The sequence below is a fragment of the Typopeltis vanoorti genome, chromosome 9, assembly GCF_054136105.1.
Source record: "Typopeltis vanoorti isolate ZY-2024b chromosome 9, IOZ_Tvanoo_1.0, whole genome shotgun sequence".
NCBI lineage: Eukaryota > Metazoa > Arthropoda > Arachnida > Uropygi > Thelyphonidae > Typopeltis > Typopeltis vanoorti.
The window spans coordinates 137872397-137885917 of NC_143557.1; the positions used below are offsets into that span (position 1 = coordinate 137872397).

Sequence of the window (13521 nt, forward strand, 5' to 3'; positions counted from 1 at the left end):
AATTTTTTGACTTCTTTACATATCACTTTTGACAAAACAATTTCATAACGGGCACATCGCAAGTGCCGACAATGCGTGTTATGAAACTAAAACTAATAAACATTTTAACATAAACAATTCGTAAAAATATTCAGAATTTTAATCGATTTTTACATCAGTTTCATCTTTCTCTGAAAATTTTTTTTTAAAAAATTTTTAAATATTTAATCTATATCTAACAAAACTTTTAATGCTTATTCCTAGATCTTAAAAAATAATGCGATTCCTGCTGATCATTATTTACACTTTCGGAATCACTAGTTTCAGAATCATCTGATGCTAGAGATGATTCAGAATTTACACCTTCCAATTTACTATACTTACACAATTCATTTCTATACTTTTCAAATATTTCATTTAAACTATTTGAATTATGCCCTAAATCTATAGAATGATCACTATCAGAATCCATTTCTACAGGTGTCTCAGATTGTTTATACTTGCTAACTAAATTAGAGGTATTTTCACATTCCTCTGTCTTATTTAACTCCAAATTAACTGACCTATGATATTCTGCTACTATTTCATCCATGTTAGAGTTAATTTGTTTATTTTCACTTACATTTTACATTATCTGAATTATGTACTTTTGGATTTCTAAAATTTCCTGCATTAGGTTTTGTTTTACCCAAATTAAATTTTCTCCTTTGCTGTGTATTTGAATTATTCCCTTTCCTATTATTTGATAGTGAATGAGATGCACAATTAGTACTAGGAAAACAACACTCATCTTTCAATATTTTATTCATATTGTCTCCTAATGTAACTAAATTTCTACTCCCTAAAAAGTACCTTTTTAACTTATCAGAGTGTACACTTAAAATTTTACTAGTATTTTTGACATCTTGAATCCTAAAATTCACAGGAGAAAAATTGTCTAAAATTCTATATGGACCTAAAGCTTTCCTTCTTAATTTCTCAACTCTTTTTATACTAGATTTATCATCTAACAATACTAAATCTCCTGGTGCAAATGACTTATACTTCTTAAAACGATTTATATACTGGCTAGTTTTCTGAGAACTTAATTTACTTATTTCATCTACCAATCTGTGAGCAGTGGAAAATTTATCTACTACTGTTTTCGGATACTCATTTATGTCATTGTATCCTGTATTAGAAATGACTGAAACAAGTTCATTAGGAAAGATTGGATCAAAGCCATAAAGCAAAAGATGGTTTTTCTTTGATAGCAAAACGAAAAGCAGATCTGCATGCAAATAATGTTGGAGAAATATATGTATCCCAATCATTCATTTTAGTGTTTGCTAGATTGGAAAGTATTTGCTTTATATTTTTATTCAGCTTCTCACACATACCATTACACTGTGGTAAATTTAGTTTAATCCTTTATCCAAGTGTGTGCAAACAAAGTTTGCGCCTTAAAGTATCTTCAGGACTGGGGTAAAGTGGTACAACACCGGGCAACTCCTTGCAAAGGTGGAGCACGCTACCAACACTCCTATCTCAGTATCTCCCATAATGCAAAACTCATCTCCTTGCGGATATGTATAATGTTATGCATTAAGGGAAGGGACACTACCCAGACTAGTTTCGACCTTTATTGAGGTCTCTTCAGTGGCAGTCAGGCCCAAGTGGAGATACCAAGGTAGAAGCATTAGCAAGGTCATCTCCTCCTATAAGAGCTGCCAAACAGTTCAGGCACAAACTTTGTTTGCACACACTTGGATAAAGGATTAAACTAAATTTATTATAACCGTTTGGCAGCTCCTATAGGAGGAGATGATGCTTCTGGCTGGTATCTCCACTTGGGCCTGACTCCCACTGAAGAGACCTCAATAAAGGTCTAAGCTAGTCTGGGTAGTGGCCCTTCCCTTAATGCATAACATTATACATATCCACAAGGAGATGTGTTTTGCATTATGGGAGATACTGAGATAGGAGTGTTGGTAGCTTGCTCCACCTTTGCAAGGAGTTGCACCACTTTACCCAAGTCCTGAAGATACTTTCAGATGCAAACTTTGTTTGCACACACTTGGAAAGGATTAAACTAAATTTATTATAGTCTGACCAAGTGAAAAATAAACTTTCAACATTACACTGTGGGTGGTAAGGTGTAAATTGTCTAAAATTCTATATGGACCTAAAGCTTTCCTTCTTAATTTCTCAACTCTTTTTATACTAGATTTATCATCTAACAATACTAAATCTCCTGGTGCAAATGACTTATACTTCTTAAAACGATTTATATACTGGCTAGTTTTCTGAGAACTTAATTTACTTATTTCATCTACCAATCTGTGAGCAGTGGAAAATTTATCTACTACTGTTTTCGGATACTCATTTATGTCATTGTATCCTGTATTAGAAATGACTGAAACAAGTTCATTAGGAAAGATTGGATCAAAGCCATAAAGCAAAAGATGGTTTTTCTTTGATAGCAAAACGAAAAGCAGATCTGCATGCAAATAATGTTGGAGAAATATATGTATCCCAATCATTCATTTTAGTGTTTGCTAGATTGGAAAGTATTTGCTTTATATTTTTATTCAGCTTCTCACACATACCATTACACTGTGGTAAATTTAGTTTAATCCTTTATCCAAGTGTGTGCAAACAAAGTTTGCGCCTTAAAGTATCTTCAGGACTGGGGTAAAGTGGTACAACACCGGGCAACTCCTTGCAAAGGTGGAGCACGCTACCAACACTCCTATCTCAGTATCTCCCATAATGCAAAACTCATCTCCTTGCGGATATGTATAATGTTATGCATTAAGGGAAGGGACACTACCCAGACTAGTTTCGACCTTTATTGAGGTCTCTTCAGTGGCAGTCAGGCCCAAGTGGAGATACCAAGGTAGAAGCATTAGCAAGGTCATCTCCTCCTATAAGAGCTGCCAAACAGTTCAGGCACAAACTTTGTTTGCACACACTTGGATAAAGGATTAAACTAAATTTATTATAACCGTTTGGCAGCTCCTATAGGAGGAGATGATGCTTCTGGCTGGTATCTCCACTTGGGCCTGACTCCCACTGAAGAGACCTCAATAAAGGTCTAAGCTAGTCTGGGTAGTGGCCCTTCCCTTAATGCATAACATTATACATATCCACAAGGAGATGTGTTTTGCATTATGGGAGATACTGAGATAGGAGTGTTGGTAGCTTGCTCCACCTTTGCAAGGAGTTGCACCACTTTACCCAAGTCCTGAAGATACTTTCAGATGCAAACTTTGTTTGCACACACTTGGAAAGGATTAAACTAAATTTATTATAGTCTGACCAAGTGAAAAATAAACTTTCAACATTACACTGTGGGTGGTAAGGTGTAGTAAAAATCTTCCCAATGTTGAGTAATTTACATAACTGTAACAACAGTTCAGATGTGAAATTTGCTCCTTGATCTGAAAGTAAGATCTGAGGAGTTCCATATCTACAAATAATCATATTCAAAAACTTTCTTGCAATAGTCTTTGCAGTTTGATCCTTCATTGACACTGCTTCAGGAAATCTAGTTAGCATATCTATAGCTACTAGAATGTACCTATTGCCTTCTTTAGTAATTGGCAGTGGACCTACTACATCAATAGCAACAGCCTGAAAAGGTCTAGCTGGAATTGGAAATTGTTGTAATGGAGCTTTTCCTCTGAAAGGGGATCTTATTTTCCACTTATGGCATGATTTAACATATGTGAGTATGTCACTCTTCATACCTTTCCAGATGTAACGATCCTTTATTCTTTCCCAAGTTATAGAAAATCCTTGGTGTTCTGCCAAGTCTGAATCATGGAAAGTGTACATGATCCAAGGAATCATTTCAGTTGGTGCCAATATTTTCACTTTCAACCTTCCATCTTCCATTTGTCTAGATAAGAGTAAACCCATCTTTATCTAAATACAGGTTTTCCAGGTTTAAAAATGTATCCAGTTGAGTTTCACCCTTCAATACTGCTTCATAGATAGTTTTGAGTATGGGATCATCTTTCTGAGCTTGGACAATCTTATCTTTTTCCCAAATTTGTGAACTAGGTTCCTTATTCTTTAGAGTCTCAATATTGACCACTTGATCATTATCATTAGTGTCTTGAAAAACTTCAGGAGACTGCTCTCTAATTTTGCTTTGTCACCTGATTTCCTGTCTAAACAGCATTCTAGTCCACACAAGGACACTGTATTATCAACAAAATTACATGCAAAACCATGACGTTTCAGAAAATCAATTCCAAATATTACTTGTACATTTGGATTTGAGGATTCTGGAAGAACAACTAATGGATGACAAACTTTCAATGGAAAACATGGAATTGAAATAAAAACATTTATTTGCTTATCAGAAATTTCTGATTTAAATATTCCCTTTAATTTAATTGGATAGCTTAAAACTGAAATATCAGTTGGAATTAGAGATTTAATTTTGTTAAACAAGCTATAAGAAATGAGCGAGATATGTGCACCTGTGTCAAGTAAGATTCCACAAGGCACATCTTCAATAAATCCTTGGAGAACTGTGAAAGGATTACCTCCATTAGCATAAGAAGCTAACACTACATCAAACTCGCTTTTAGGGTTGGAGCAGTCTTTAGCTTTACCCATGTCTAATGAGTAGTTTGACATTTCTGTCCTTCGCAGTATGATATTGGAATAATAACTATTTCCAGATTTTTCTTTATTCTCTGATTTCTTATGTTGAAAACAAGATTTATCTCTAAGATAAGTCTTTAGCAAAATGACCCGGTTTATTGCATCTAAAGCATTTTGGAACATATATGCTATGAGATGATTTATTCCTGTCAATACCATCAGATTTACAAGAGAAAGATTGGAATTTTTTATTATTTGACACCTGGATAACTGGGATGTGGAAGCTTGTCCTTTGGAGAAGTGAGAAAGGTGGAGATTTTTCTGAAAGGTCGAAAGGCAACAAAAATATTCAGTGGTTTTAAAACTTTTGCTATACATTCACTAATGCCTTGCACATAAGGGATAATAATGCAGGTTATTTCTTCTGTATTTGAAGAGGAAGACATTAAAACTACTCAAAGCTCTTTTGATGAAGGAATTCTTATATCCATTAGATAAAAAGGAGGAAATAATATATTGCAGTTCTTTTTGTAACAGATCTGAAGAACAAAAGGAGTGGGCCTGATGAACCAGTGTTTTAATAGTTCCTGCCTTTTGACTGGGATGGTGATGAGATTCAGCATGGATGTAATGGCCTGTATGAGTCTTCTTTCTATACAGAGAAATGTAGGTTCCCATCTGGTTGGCGAAGAATTAAAAGATCTAAAAAGGCTAACTGCTTATTTGATTCTACTTCTAGGGTGAACTGGATCCTTAGATGAAGTGCATTTAACTTAGAGAGAAACTGTTGAAGTTCATCAGAAGAGCCATTCCAGATAGCAAAAATGTCATCGACATATCTGAACCAACGAGTAGGTCTGGTAGAAATGGTGTCAAAAATACGTTATTCAAAGTGCTGAATAAAAAAGTTGGCGATAGCAGGAAAAAGAAGATTGCCCATTACTGTTCCTCCAATTTTTTGATACAACTTGTTTTTAAAGGAAAAATAACCAGAATGTATTATAGAATCAAATATTTTTACAATGTCTGAAGGAAATTCTTGTTACTGTAATTCAATGCTTTCAGATAAAGGAACATTTGTAAATAAAGAAACATCTAAACTGATCATAATATCCTAAACGTCCAAATGAAGATCTGAAATTTTATTTTTGAAATCCAAAGCATTCTTTATAAAAGTATGAGATCTTCTGGTTGAAGAAGTGAGTAAATTTGATAAAAATTTAGAAATTTTATAAGCGAGACAACCGATACAGTCTACCACTGGCCTGAACGGAATACCTGGTTTATGAACTTTCGAAAGACCATACAATCTAGGTGGACGACCGTAGAAGGTTAAAGTTTTTCCTTTTGATCTTCATCCCATGCAGATACACTTTCTATAAGAGAATTAAGTCTTTTCAATTGACTCCTGGTAGGATCTGATGTAAGGGACCTATAAGTTAATTAGTTGTGGAGTAATAGATATTTTTCTCTCATATTCCTGCCTATCTTGAATAACTACAGCCTTCTCTTTGTCAGCTTGCATAATAATTAAATTATTATTCTTCCGTGATTTCGGTGCTTTAAATTCAGAGTAAGATAGATGAGGAGGCTTGGCATTAAGAATTTTCGCACATTCAAAACGTGACCTGTTGGCTGTTTTTTGGGATAAGGATCAAAAAATGTTATGAAAAAAATCTATCAGGGGTACCTTATTTTGTGCAACGGCAAAATCATATCCTTTTGATAAAACAAAACGTTCACTGTCTTTTAGTATGGCCGTAAACATTGATAACTACTTTATCTGTATCACTAACATTAGTACTGGATCTAAGGAGGCTCACCATGATTCAAACTTACACTTTAAATTATCACAAGAATCATTAAAAACCTTTAGGTAAGAATTCAAAGATATGCGCAAAACTTTTTAGCTGTTAAAACAGATTCTAGAGCATTCTTGATGTCCACAATTTCTCTATTTAAGAGGTCTAGAGATTTTTTAGTTTTGTGCAGGTGATAAATTTAAAAGAGACCTACTAGCTTTTAAATAGATCCGATGAGCTCTTAAGGACCTAAAAACTTCTTTTATTTTACAGCAGATATAAATAACCTGAGCCATCTTACAACACTTTAGGAATATTATTTTGTTAATTTATCCTTCTTTACCGTATCAAGCACGTTGTTTGGAAGTAGACCCTCTGTAAAGTCTCAATTTGTTTTAATAAGGAAATACCATGAGTAGGCATGAATTAAAAAATATAATAATGGAATAACTTGCGTAAAATATTATTTAATAGTATAATTTTTGCCTGTGTATCACAGGCATCTTCAGTCATATATAACACCAGTTTTAATATTCAATACCTTGAACCTGAACAATCTGTACTTGCAGAACATACCATCATCACTAGACTTGAGTTTTTTTTATGTGACAGTTGGAAGACAATTAATAGTACATTCCGATAAAAGAATCGTGGAACTATTTCAAAAGGGAAATATTGCTATAGGTGTTTTAAAAGGAATATTGGAGGAAATGCTAATTGGAAGATTTATAGGAGATTCCGAAAAAGGGAATCGTAGAACTGTAATGGAATTGAGACTGTCAATAAGCATTTAGTGAATAAAAGAAGAATTTGCTATTTATGTTCTAAAGGAATGTTCGAGAAAACTGATTAGGAAGTTTCATCTGTATTAAGGATGCCAGATCTGACTATTATTTCTACTGAAGAAAAGAGACGGATCAGAAGAATTAATGTGTGCTACATAAGTGATAAGAAAGGATCCTGTAAAAATAAAGAAGAGTCATATCTATTGAAAAGGGCCTTGACAGAGAAAGAAACTGGCTATGAACATTGTGATTGTGCAAGCAAAGTGTTTAGTCTATTCTTAAGTGTAAGTTTATTTAAAAAGGCCTTGGATCCAATTAATTTGTAGTTAGTTATGTAATATTGTTTGAAGTGTGTATATTGTTTTTGTTTTATTAAATGCATTTATTTTGTATTTGGTCTTGAGCCAGTGATTATTTGGATTCTGAAAGAAAGAGTTAAAGATCATTGCACCAATTGGAGTGAACCCTTGTACATATAATAATATAGGTACACTCAGAAATAAAAAAAAATAATTGTTAGAAACAGATCATCTCTATGGTAGGATTAAATATTATGATGAATATCTCTATATATATAATCCATACCAATTATTAATAATGGCACAGTTGACTACAGGATTGGTTGTGACTTAACTTTATTTTAGAATCCAGAAAGTAAATCTTGACTCAAGTAAAATGGCTACAGGAGATAGCAATTATAGTTGTGAAGTTTCTTCAATTAAAGATGAGGAATTTTTTAGGTTAATTAATCTAACTTTAGTAATACCTTCTTTCTCAGATGATAGTAGTGAAAGCATAGAAACATTTTTCAGATATGCAGGAAAAAATTAGAGATTTAGGAAAATGGTCAGATTTTCATTTGTTGATTATACTTCGCAATAAGTTATTGGGGAAAAGCCAAAACATTCTTAAACACATCTCCTTTAATGAGAGACACTGACAGTTAGTCAACTTTTAAAAGTTTACTAATATCAGAATTTTCAAGTGTAAGAGAATTAGGGCCTAACATATGGAAATCAGTGCATTCAAGGTAATAGGGAGTCTGTTTCAGAATACTATCATAGACTTTGGAGCATTGCTCATGAATTTAAGGTTTCATCTGAAGAGAAATCCTCCTTGGAATGGTTGCTGTTTAATCAATTTAGACATGGCCTTAAAGATAATTTGAAAGAAACAGCATACAAAAAAAAGGTTAAAAAACTTGAACAGTGTTTTGAACTTGTTAAAGAAAAGGAAGAGAGACTTAGAGATATATTTCATTCTGAAAATAATAAGCAGGTAAATTCTTTTCAGTTTAATCAAACTCATTCTCCTAGCATTGTGGCTGCAGATAAAGTGAGAAAAGGAAAGTTTCAAAAATTAAAAGGTGCTAAGAAACAGTAAGAAAATTTCTGTAAATCTAACAGAAAATGTTCCAGAATCTGATTCCAAGGTAAAATCGCATGATTTAGTAAAATTAGAAGAACTGAAAACATTTCTTAGTGAAGAAATAGAAAGACAACAGAGACCAGTAGTACAAGGACAGGAACTTCTGTTTAAGATGATATTGGATTTAACAATATCGAATAATCTTACAGATAATCAATCTTTCTCTTGTAAATCTGATGGTATTGACAGGAATAAATCATCTCATAGCATATATGTTCCAAAATGCTTTAGATGCAAAAAACCGGGTCATTTTGCTAAAGACTTATGTTAGAGATAAATCTTGTTTTCAACATAAGAAATCAGAGAATAAAGAAAAATCTGGAAATAGTTATTATTCCAATGTCTATCAGATTCCTTGCTCTTGTGGATTATCTTATTTTGGACAAACAGGAATATCTGCCTCTATTCGGCTACAAGAACACAAGTTATTCCGTTATATTTTTGAATTTAATATTTCACAATTATCACCCAATACTTGTGTGTGTGTGCACGTGCAGAGAGAGAGAGAGAGAGAGAAATAAGTGGAATGCATTGCCAGTGTGTTGTCAATGCTAAGAATATAAATTTCAATATTTTTGAATGAGTGAGACCTCCTGAAGTTCCATGGAAACCTTATTCAATTAGACATTTAATATAAGCTTCCCAATTACTCCTTTCAGCAACATTTTCCAACTCGCTCTTTTTAAAAACAACCTTTTCTGGACCAATTACTTTCCTTACTGATTCTCTGCAAAACAATTCCCGTCCCATTCTTCCATATGTTCAAACCAAAACATGTGGTAGTATCACTGTCCTAAGCATCCACATTACATTGACATGTAGAAATAAGGAGGTGGTGTATAAGGCAGTGATCAGACCACACCGACTATTATATTCAAATTGTCTTTTTTATGTCACGTTTTTTTAAACGTTTTGAAACTCAGGGCTACCCTGAGTGTCAAGTCTTCAAAATTTGAGTCATCAGAATTCAAGGAGAACGGCCTATCAGTCCAGAACTCGGGGATTGGGCGCCATGGGGGAAGGAGAGAAACCCCCTTTGAGTCTTCACAATTCAAGGAGAACTGGCCTACCAGTCTGGAACACGGGGGGATAGGCGCAGCCCCCCTAGTATATATATATTGCCAGATTAATACAGAATGAATTATAAAGAGTAGACAGTAACAGCAAAAGGTCATCCATGGAAGCCATATAAAGATGCAGTATGGGAAAGAGGGGTGCAAAGAGTAGATTTACATGAAAAGTTGTTGGTAAGTGGAACTCATTGCCAGAGTACAATGTAAACACATGGAGTGTAAATGATTCCATGGTTCAATATGATAGACATGTTGCTGGTTGAGTGGGCCTCCATGATGCGCAACTAAATGGAGGTTACTGTAATAATAATCATCACACTGCATATTGCTTTCAAACCTAAATCAAACTCTGCAATCTTCATAAATACTCACTATTTGTGAAAAACTACAGCATATAATTTTGCTGGTTTACGGCAATCCCATTCATTAAAAGCAGTACCTATAACATTTATGTACCACAGATGCAAGTGAGTTACATAATGAAACTGTGCTCTTGAAATAAACTGTTTTTCATGCCTCAAAAAATTATAAAGGGAATTGTTTTACAATACTAATGACAGATAGATGATCAGTATAGTAAAATGACAAAATCAGAGTATGAGAGGAAATTAACTGCGCAAACCAAAGATAATCTTAGTTCATTTGGTATGTGGTACTGACTATGGTAGAATGATTTAATTAATTCTATTGAGATGACTGAAGCAGACAAAACAGCTGAATTAGTAATTACTTCATTTTAGAATCCTTTCTTTTAGTTGCACGGTGATCAGCATTCATTTTTTTTTAAATTATGGACTTTACAACCGTGTTATAACTTTTAATTTCCCGATGTCTCGATCTTCATATTAAGATCGTCATCTGGAGTATATACAAATATACAAGGACAAGTTGAGTTACATTACACACAGTAAGCTAAAGAAACAATAATCTGATCACCAGTTATTCTACTGGCATGACCTCTAGTGAAAAAAAAAAAACTTACAAATTATTTGGAAATTACACCAAAGCTAAATTCTATTTAAGATAACATAGGAAAAAACTCTTTCTTATAGATAGTCTTCTTTCAGTAACAATGATGTCCTACTTTTAACATTACAGTTATTTTAGATTTAGGATTCTGGATTATCTAGTCCTGTTTATAGTTAACTCTTAGAGAGAAAGGTTCCGTGGGTAGAATATGTACCTTCCATATGCTTGGGATTTTTAGGCCATTATTGTTCAGATTGGGGTGGTTGATAAGAATCTCACAGGCTTCCTTAAATTTACATTCGTACCATGTTTTGGTGTGATGTAAACAATTAAAAGAAAGAATTAGTGATTACTTTGCAAAAGTAATCATCCATGTGGAGACACTGCAGTAACTGACATGAAAATAGGCGCAGATGAAATAGAGATGCACAAAATATTGTACAGACTTATGTGAATAGTGTTTATGGGATTTGATGAAATATCAGCTCTCATATGAGAATGTAACAGGGAAATGACAGTGCCTCTGACCAGATTGTTGCAGTTCTGTAGATTATATAGAAGTGTTAGTTACTAACATGATCATTTTGATGGCATATGGTCACCTGTATACCTCATACAGTTTTGGGAGTAAAGCCTTCTGCTAGAAGTGGTAGGATTGTAGATTCCCTTTCCACACAAAGTTAAGACAGCCACAAACTTCCTACTCCTGGTGAGATTTGAACTACCGCCTCTTGGCTGGAACCAGGGTATTGGAGAATTGCAACATGGGTTTTTACTCACTGTGAGTGACCAATATCTGATTATCTGCTCACTGAAACAGAAATGCTACCCGAAATCAGCTATAATCTGACCTTGTGTTGGCTACAAGAACATTGGTATCTACTTTGACTGTTCACAGAAGACTTCATGAAGGCAGTCTGTATGCTAGGCAACTAGTAGACTATGCCTGTATCCCCAATACCACAGGAGAGAGAACATTGGAAATGGGCCAGGCTTCATGTCAACTAGACCCAAAACCAATGAAAGATATCCATGAAAGGGACACTTATGGTGGAAGTAGCATGATGGTTTGAGAAGACATCTTGTTGGGTGGGTGCACCGACCTATATGTTCTTCCTAGCAGAACCATGAATGTTGCAACTTAGAAACAAGGTCCCAGATCCTATGTTTGTCCATATGCAGGTACAATGGGAGACATTTATCCTAAAAGATAATGCTTATCCTCATGAACAAATATCTTTAAGAAGAGACTATTATACATATAAACTGGCCAGCCAGGTCTCCTGACTTTAATTCTATTGGGCATGTCTGGGAAGCTTGAGGTAGATGTTTTGCTGCTCTAGACCCCCCCCCCTTCCCCAAAACCTTGAGGAATTTAGAACTTTGCAGAAGCAATGATTATTAAAAACTAAGCTCCTGGACATCATTATAAACAGTATAAGCATTGTATTGCTGTGAGAGATGACCACATTCCTTAATACACATACACTTTGAAAATCTCATTTTAACCCCATTTTTGACCAGTCTTCATGTATCCATTTGTTACTGAATTAAACTATAGTTTTTGAGAATTCTCATACTCCTTTTCCAAAGTGCATAAAAATTCATCATACCTTTAGTTATTGTGATTTTTCTCTGTTCCTTTTGTGGAAACCAGCATGTACTCATGTTCATAGAAACCATATCACCTTACATAAATAGTTTTTAGTAGTTAAATGGTCACTTTGATTGGTTTATCATTAGATATTTTATTGTATTGCATCATCTATCATTCCCACAGGTTTCTGCATAATGTAATAGTTGCTATTATGTCAGAAATTTTTATGCTATAAAGGGACAGCAAGAGCTAGCTTATGCATTTTCATGCTGTGATTGCTATGATTAGTTACATGCAGTTAACACCTTGCAGAAAAGTGTGATTCAAGCTGTGAATAAAGAGAGAATGCTATTCTTCTCATGAAATAACTAAAAGGGAATCAATGTAGTCACTCTACTGTGATACGGCTGCCAAAAATGAAGGAAATGGGATCTGCTGAAAGGAAGAAGGGGGACAGGAAGAAAACCGGTCTACACCATGCCAGGATTGAGTACTGAGGCAGCTCTACCTCAAAAATCACTGTGCGTCACCTGGAGAACTGAAATGGGAGTTGTGGGGAAGACTATTCAACAGGGACTGAGAGCCAGGCACCCTAAAAAGAAGCCCTAGTTAACCAAAAAAAAAAAATTAGATCGGCTTGGTTAAAGTGATGCAAAGAGCATGCCAAATGGTTCTGATAAGTGGAAAAAGGGTTTTTTTTTTTTTTTCTGGCAAGAAAAGTTTAACCTGGGGTTGCATGTCGTATCGTGGTGTTAGTTGATTGCATTTCACAAAAGGTTCAGTGAATGTAAGTGTACCATAAATGTTTAGTGATCTTTTTTGCTGCTACTATCAGAGACCACTTTACCATAACAACGAACTCCATTTTTCAAGATGACTCTGTTCCTTGTCGTAGGGCAAAAAGTGTAAATAATGCTATTATAACCCTAAAATGTACCATATGAGTGTAGCACTTAAAGCTTTAGTTTTTGTTGCAGGTTAATGTGGTTCAACAAACACTCAATTCAGTGACTACTATGGACAGGTACAGCCCAGATCACTCCATGGAGAATTTGTGATAACAAATGGAGACTACAAGAGAAAAAGCCAAAAATACTTTTCGGAGCTCCAAGAAGCCATTATAATTATATGGAATCGACAGTTGCATTCATCAGGAAATTGATTTTGTTAATGCCCCGCCAATGCCAAACTGTAATAAAGGCAAGAGGACCCACAAATTACTAAACAACAAAAAGTGACTTTTTGGCTTTGAATGTTAGTAAAACTGTAGCTGAACTAAATTTTGATAC

General features: G+C 34.5%; 1 protein-coding gene across 2 annotated transcripts in view; it reads right to left on the bottom strand.

Annotated features, from left to right (window-relative positions):
- Positions 1 to 13521, bottom strand: part of Tep2 (Thioester-containing protein 2) — a 320565-nt gene that overhangs the window by 272253 nt on the left and 34791 nt on the right. The gene's annotated exons all lie outside the window — the stretch shown is intronic.